Source organism: Erinaceus europaeus, chromosome 2, assembly GCF_950295315.1.
Source record: "Erinaceus europaeus chromosome 2, mEriEur2.1, whole genome shotgun sequence".
Lineage (NCBI taxonomy): Eukaryota > Metazoa > Chordata > Mammalia > Eulipotyphla > Erinaceidae > Erinaceus > Erinaceus europaeus.
The window spans coordinates 179,867,866-179,875,825 of NC_080163.1; positions in this window are offsets into that span (position 1 = coordinate 179,867,866).

Sequence of the window (7,960 nt, forward strand, 5' to 3'; positions counted from 1 at the left end):
TTCTGTGTCCCATAGCGATCATTGATCCATACTCCCAGAGAGATAAAGAATAGGGAGGCTTCCAATGGAGGGGGATGGGGATATCACACTCTAGTCTATCATTATCAAATCACTAACAAAACAAAAAAAGTTGAAAATTAAGTAAACACAAAGCAGAACTTGAACTGGGTTTGTTATATTGCACCAAAGTCAAAGACTTTGGGGAGTGAGGGAGGGTTCAGGTCCTGGAACATGATGGCAGAGGAGGACCTAGAGGGGACTGAATGTGGAAAACTGGGAAATGTTACACATGTACAAACTATTGCATTTTACTGTTGACTATAAACCATTAATTCTCCCCAATAAAGAAAAAAAAGTGGGGGAGAGGTTGACTTTGGGGAAGAGAGATGAAACAGAGAATCAAATGTGGGAAATATTCTTTTTATTTATTTATATAATATTTATTTATAAAATGAAAATACTGGAAAGACCATAGGAAGGATAAGTGGGGTACAGTTCCACATAATTCCTACCACCAGAATTCTATATCCCATCCCCCTCCCTGATAGCTTTTCTATTCTTTACCCCACTGGGAGTATGGATCCAGCATCATTATAGGGTGCAGAAGGTGGAAGGTCTGGCTTCTGTAATTGCTTCCCTACTGAACATGATGTTGACAGGTTGATCCATACTCCCAGCCTGTCTCTCTCTTTCCCTAATGGGGCAGGGCTCTGGAGAGGTGGGGTTCCAGAATACATTGGTGGGTCGTCTGCCCAGGGAAGTCAGGTTGGCATCATGGTAGCATCTGAAACTTGGTGGCTGAAAGAGAGTGAACATATAAAGCCATACAAATTGTTGACTAATCATGAACCTAAAGGCTGGAATATTGCAGATGAGGATTTGGGGTGTTCATTTTGGAAAAAGCTAGTAGGTCTATTTTAGGTATATTCCAAAGGGCCCATGACTTTATTAGTTGTTGCCTGAACCTAACATCTGGATTTAAAATTTTTTTTTTAAAAAAGGAGGCTGGGAAGATAACATAATTGTTATGCAAAAGACTCTCATGCCTAAGGCTCTAAAGTCTCAGGTTCAAATCCCAAACATCACCATAAACCAGAGCCAAGCAGTACTATGAAGCCTCTCATTCTTTCTCTCTTTCTCTCTCTCATTTGTTTCCATGCATTTCTATTTCTTTTAATTTTATCAGTGATTTCATATTGATTGACAAAAGTATAAGATAACAGGGGTACAAACTCTATACCATTCCCACTACCATAGTTCTGTATCCTCAATTTCTGCATTGGAAGCTACAGCAGTTCTCCTAAGGTTGCAGATATGGGTTAAGTATTATTTCTGCAACTATCTGTCTATGTTTGTATATATCTGCCCTTCTTTTCCCCGATGGTCCCATTTACTCTTCTTTCTCTTCCTTTCCATATCATACCTACACACTTTTGAATGTCCTTCCCTTTTTTCTCTTCTGGGTCCTGATGGAGTTGGAGTTCAGAGACCTCTCGTCATCCTCCCCCTATCATCTCTCACTGAAAGTATGAACCAAATTCTTTTTGGGGTGCAGAACATGGGAGATCTGGCTTCTGTAACTGCTTTTCTACTGGGCATGGGTGTTGATCGGTTTATCTGTACCCCCATCTTGTTTCTGTCTTTCATTAGTGAAGTAGGGGTCTGGAAAGGTGAAGCTCAGGGACACATTGGTGAGGTTGTCTGTCCAGGGAAGTTAGAATGGAATCATGATATCTCTATCTCGTCTGCCTCCCTCTGTATCTCTCACTCATTAAAATAAGGAAAAGTTAAAATAAATAAAAAAAAGAAAGTTGATTTAGCATCCTCGTTAATAAAACATTTCTCTAAAAAGAGAAAAAAAAACAAGGAAAAGTCTTAGATCTCTTTTTAATTGTTTCTAACCTTTGAACAGCAGTAGCAGTGTTCTAAAACTATGGAGAATTTTTCTTTAAGACTACTGGTAAGAAAGATCAGGAAAAAAAAAGTCAAATCTAAAAAGCTACAAACATAAACTGGGAGCAAGCAAGAGACCATTATTGCCAGTCTGTCATCAGCCATAGAATCATTAACATGAAATGTCTTTTGATGAATGCATTGAAAAAAGTGATTATATATTAAAGTATAAAAGTCTCTTCCTGCATCATTTAAAGTACTTTACAATGCTGATTAAAATAACAGAACATTATAGCTTGCTTAGCTAAACATTATATTTCCAAATCCATTTCCAATTGTTTCCCTTCAATTTGAACAATTTTTGAGCAATTTTATTGCTATTCATACCTGCTTGATTTTTTTATTAGAAATTAAAGTACACACAGTTTTTTTATCAATGTTGCAAAGATCTGCAAAGCTTAACTCTTTTTATGCCATTCCACATATTCAAATCCCTTGGAAATTTCCTCTCTCTCTCTCTCTCTCTCTCTCTCTCTCCTTCCTGAGCACTTAACCTGGAGAGAAAATGTTTAGAAATTATCAAAGCAGAGGGCAATTCAGATCATCTCAACACATTCTCAGGTTACAGAAAGAGAAACAGACACTCACAAAAGAGAACAGTCCTGTCCAATAGGAAGGTGGAATTTAAGGCATTCTCCTAACCCTAACATACTGGCCCTCTCAAAGTTTCCAAGAAAGAATGGGTTGGCCAGCTAGAGGGAGGGCTTTCTGAAGACATTGTTCTCATGGTCTCAAACACCTGGCACTTGTGTAATTTAATGCTGGGGGGCCAGGGAGGGATGATGGTAGAAACCATCATAAGGATGAAGCCCTTAGGTCTACAAAATAGTGCATAATGGGACATACATCTGGACTCTGCACAGAGCAGTGTTTCACTGTGTGACTCAGTACAAGACCTCTTTGGGCTAAAATCGTCAACTGGAGTGTAATGAATGAATGAATGAATTGCAATCACTTCCTTGCTGATTGCACAGACTATCTCTGTCTTCCATGTAGCAAGCTTCCAGGCACCAAGCAGAGCCTCATAAAGGAGAACATGCTCCAAAATAGATATACAAATGGATGAACGAATAACACAGAGGGATTTGGAGTCACCATGTCTGGTTAATGGCAGGGGTTAAGGTCAACTAAGAAATCAAAGCTAAGGCTGAGAAGGGGTCTTGGAAAGAAATGGGGGGGGTACAGGCGGTGGTGTACCCAGTTAAGTGCACATAATAAGAAGCTCAGGATCTGGACTGGAGCTCCCCCCGCTCACCTGCAGGGGAGGATATTTTACAAGCAGTGAAGCAGGTCTTCAGGTGTCTATCTTTCTCTCCCCCCCTCCCTCCACCTCCTTTCTCAATTTCCATTTGTCCGCTCAAATATAAAATGAAAATAAAACGGTCACCAGGAACTTGGATTCATAGTGTCAGCACTGAGCACCAGCAATAACCCTGGAGACAAAGAAGGAAAGAAAGAAATGGGGTTGGGCAGCCCCTAGGATCTCAGCTACAGGAACTGAGGCTGTTCCTCTGACAATCCAGCTGGAGGGAACCAGTGTCAATCATTTTCCATCACAATCTCCCTCTTTTCAATATTCAGGATCCCAGAAAAAAAATGTCTAGTTGCCTAGGCTTGTATGACAGACACGCTATGCTGTTCCAGAAAGGACATGGCACCTATAGTCCACTAAGACTGCATACCTAAAAAAATGAAAGGGTGGTTATCCAGAGGGTAATGTATTCTGAGCACACACAGACCTGAGTCTGCTCTGCTCTCGAATCTCTGTCATGGCAAGAAGGCAATAATATATAACTTGCAGGGTTGGTATGGGAGTCAGAGCTAGTGCCTGGCACAAATGAACCCACTCACTGCTTTCTCTTCTTCTTCTTTTCTTTTCTTTTTATTTTTCATTTCTTTTTGTTTGATGAAACATAGAAATAGGGAAAGGGGAGAGAGAGATGTAGAGAGAGAGAAACCTGTAGCACTTCTTCACCACTTGTGAAGTTTCCCCCTGTAGGTGGAGACCGGGGACTTGACCTCATGTCCATGATGTATCTGATAATATGTGCACTCTGCTAAGTGTGGTAGCCCAGCCCTCGTTCCTATTCACTGCTCTCAAGTAGTAGCAGTGAAGACACAGCCCACAACAAGCCTTGGCTCTCCTATGCTGAATGTTGTATGCTTTACATTGGGTTGTTCTAGCTCTCCCCCGCCAAGAAAATTGGATCAGTCCTGCTAATTTCGCGGGCCTACTTGGCCCCACCCCAAAGAACCCCAGGAGGGTTCCAGAGTTCCAGAGTTCGAGAGTTGGAGAGTTGTAGAGTTAGAGAGTGCTTGGCGCTGTCGCGGGGGAAAGGGGCAACAGAGTTCTGTTTGGTGATTAGTTTGTCTTAGTTTATGAATCGTTGTTCCTGAATAAAGAAATACAGCTTCCCTGCCCAGCCATATGTCTCTGGTCGTCTCTGTTACCCGCCCGTGAAGCTAGCCCGGCCAGCTGGAGCCTCCGAATTTTAACAACAGCTGAATACTAATCTGAGAGCATGGCTGGTCCTCTCCCAAGGTAGTCTGGAAGCACACAGCTTCATGTGCAATCCTCATGCACCTCAGACCATTTTCTCAACTACTAAAACTCATGTCGCTGGAGCCCCAAGGCATGGTGGGATTTCATGGTGATCAAGGAAGGGAGGCAGGTAGAACAGAGACAACAAGAACCAGGGAAAGAAAGAGAACTACAGCTGAAAGTAGCGAGGTAGTCAGCTCCCCAATTCCCAGAGTGTCATGAGCAGACCTTCAGCTGGGCTCAACTTTCGGCACCCGCTAAATCCCAGGTTATTGATAACATTCTCAGCTGAGTTCAAATGGACTTATCTTAGAAGGGACTCTAAGGAGACCAGGAATGGGAACATCTCTATCTTTGAATGTTTCTATGCCTGTGCTCAAAAGGACCTTGGCCCTTGTTTTTTTTTTTTTTTTTTTTTTTTTTTTTGGTCCTTCCTGAAATCTTGTTGCCAACCTTCTCCTATTTAATCCCAGTTCATCCCTAAAAAATTAGGTTAGCTGTTTTAGGCCCAGACAGATGAGACCTTCTTTCTTTATTATTTTTTTTCTTTACTGGGCAGATTAAAGGTTTACCATCGACAGTTAAATACAGTAGTTTGTACATGTGTGCCATTTCTTAGTTTTACACATAATATAGATTGTTATATGTAAATAGATATCCCCCTAGGTCCTCCTCCACTATCATGTTCCAAGACCTGAACACTACCCACCCCACCCTCACCGCCACCCCCACCCCAGAGTCTTTTACTTTGGTGCAATACACCAACTCCAGTCCAAGGTCTGCTTTGTGTTTTTCCCTTCTGTTGTGATTTTTCCACTTCTGTCTATGAGTGAGATCATCCCGTATTCATCCTTCTCTTTCTGGCTTACCTCACTTAACATAATTCCCTTCAAGCTCCATCCAAGGTTAGGTTAAGAAGGTGAATTCACCAGTTTTAATAGCTGTGTACATATACCATTGTGTATATTTACCACAACTTACTCATCCAGGTGAGTTCTTCTACTCTAGGATCACACAGTGCTAGTATATATGGGGGAGGCACAGGAGGGGGACAGAGGGCAGGAAGACAGAAATCCTTAAAGGGGAGTCATGGTTCTGGTTAAGCTGGACTCAGCAGGTACAGACCCACCTCAGTAGGGATCAGAGGCCTGAGCTGATGTCAAAGAAAATCCACTGGGGGAAGTTGAGGCTGACCCTCCCCAAAACAGAGGTGGTATAGAATCTCCAATAGCCAACCCCCTCCCCACAGCCCCAGTCTCAGGCCATTTTGTGCACCCTTGCAAAGGCTGGGGACACATTCTCTGACCATGCTGAGGTTACTCCTGGTGGAGAAACTGGTATGTGGAAGTATTCCTGCAACAGCTGGATCGAACCAGTGAGTGAGAAGCTTTAATAGAAAACAGAACACCCCCCCACACACACAACATGGCTCTCCACTCCCATGCCCACACATAATGCAACGAACACTTTCATCTGCAGAAAATACAACAAGTGGCAGATAGGCAATTTGAAAGGAAAACAACCTTCAGTGATTTGCCATCCTAGTTAGACCCAAATTCGCATTGAAAATATTATTCCACTAATTAAAGTGGAATTAAATGAATATAATGTTAGCTGTGTCTACTGCTTAGCATAAAAAGTTGTTAAATATATCATACTCTGCATTCCGGACTGGTGGCAGATTTTTAGCAATGTTTAATTGTAAGAAATAGCCATGTACTACTTAATTGCATAACTAGGTGGAACATAAAAATCACAATTACATGAATTATATTAAGTAAAATATGTTAAAATAGTTTGTTTTTTTTTTCAATGGTGGGATTTTATGGACACCATAATGAAATGGAAGTACATTTTTAATTACCTAATTATTGCTATTTTCAAAGTCCATTTACATCATAATTGTTCCTATTTTCATAGTCCAAAGAGTCCTTGACAGAAAGGCTCCGTGGGATCTAAAAGACGAATTCATTCTTCACACAACTTCAGCTTAGAGGTCTCCCATCTTTAAAAGCCTACCTGGAACTCATACACTCACATCCATTCAACAGGGTAACTGCTACTTCAGACAGCATAGAGGGAAGGGATAGATGTCCAGTCCTCAGGTAACTTACAGTCAGGGGAAGATCTACTGGATCTGAAGTGGCTAAGTCATGGCATGGGCTACACAGGGGTACTGACCCCAAGAACCTGGCAGGTGGGTACATGCCTGTGGGTTATAGGGCTTCAGGGAAACTGAGGCAGAATGAAACATGTGGAAAGTGAGGAAAGGCAGTGCAGGAAGACCAGCATGAATGAGGGGGGAATCTAAGGAGGTAAATCAGGTGGAATGAGGTTTTAGGAAGCAGAGATGCCAGCCTGAAGCAGAAATCCAGGGGAAAATGGGAAAGATATTTGATGGCAACGCAGGACATGGAGTCAGTTGGGCAGTTGCAGCTTTGAGTAAACAAAGAGCGAGTTCTTCTGGCAACTTGGGATTGAGCATGGGCTGGATGGTGAGGGAGCAGTGACAGCAGGATGTTGAGCCCTCAGCAGCTCTTGATCAGTGACAGAAACAGAAGATTCCAGGGGAGATGCATTTGGTCTTAACTGAGGAGCCAAGAGGTGAATAGAAAAACAGCCAAGTGGGAGTCAAGCAGTAGCACAGTGGGTTAAGCGCACATGGCAAAAAGCACAAGGACCAGCACAAGGATCCCGGTTTGAGCCCCCGGCTCCCCACCTGCAGGGAAGTCCCTTCACGAGCCGTGAAGCAGGTCTGTAGGTGTCTTTCTCTCCCCCTCTCTGTCTTCCCCTCCTCTCTCCATTTCTCTCTGTCCTATCCAACAGCGACAACATCAACAACAATAATAACTACAACAATAAAAACAAGGGCAACAAGAAGGAAATCTGCAGGTGGGGAGCCGGGGGCTCGAACCGGGATCCTCAAGCTGGTCCTTGCACTTTGTGCCACGTGCGCTTAACCTGCTGCGCCACGCCCAACTTCCCAGGAACTATCTTTTAACATAAACTCTTCTTCTTCTTCTAGCATTTGCCCTTCTTCCGTAGCCAGTCAACAGCGTCAGGTTGAGCCTGATGTAAAGTTTCGAGACCTCTATGGCCATGCCAATAGCAACCTTGAGGGCACATGTGACTCCTTTATGTCTCCAATTATAGTCTCCATTTGGTTTTCCTAAAGCACATTCTTCCAGTGAGGAAAAACGCACAGAGAAACAACACAACACTGCTCAGCTCAAGCTAATACAGATATCCTGATGGATGGAACCTGGGTTCCTGAAGCCATAGGCACCAAGATTTGGAAGGAGCCCCAAGATAGCCCCTCTGCCCATGGCCTTCTTACTTAAAATACTTGTAATTTATTGGATTATTATTGTAGTTCATAAATAAGAGAGAGAGACAGACAGAGAGAGATATGCTACTTATAAATTATCTGCCAGAGCAAGGACTTTCTTTAGTATTTTTATTTTG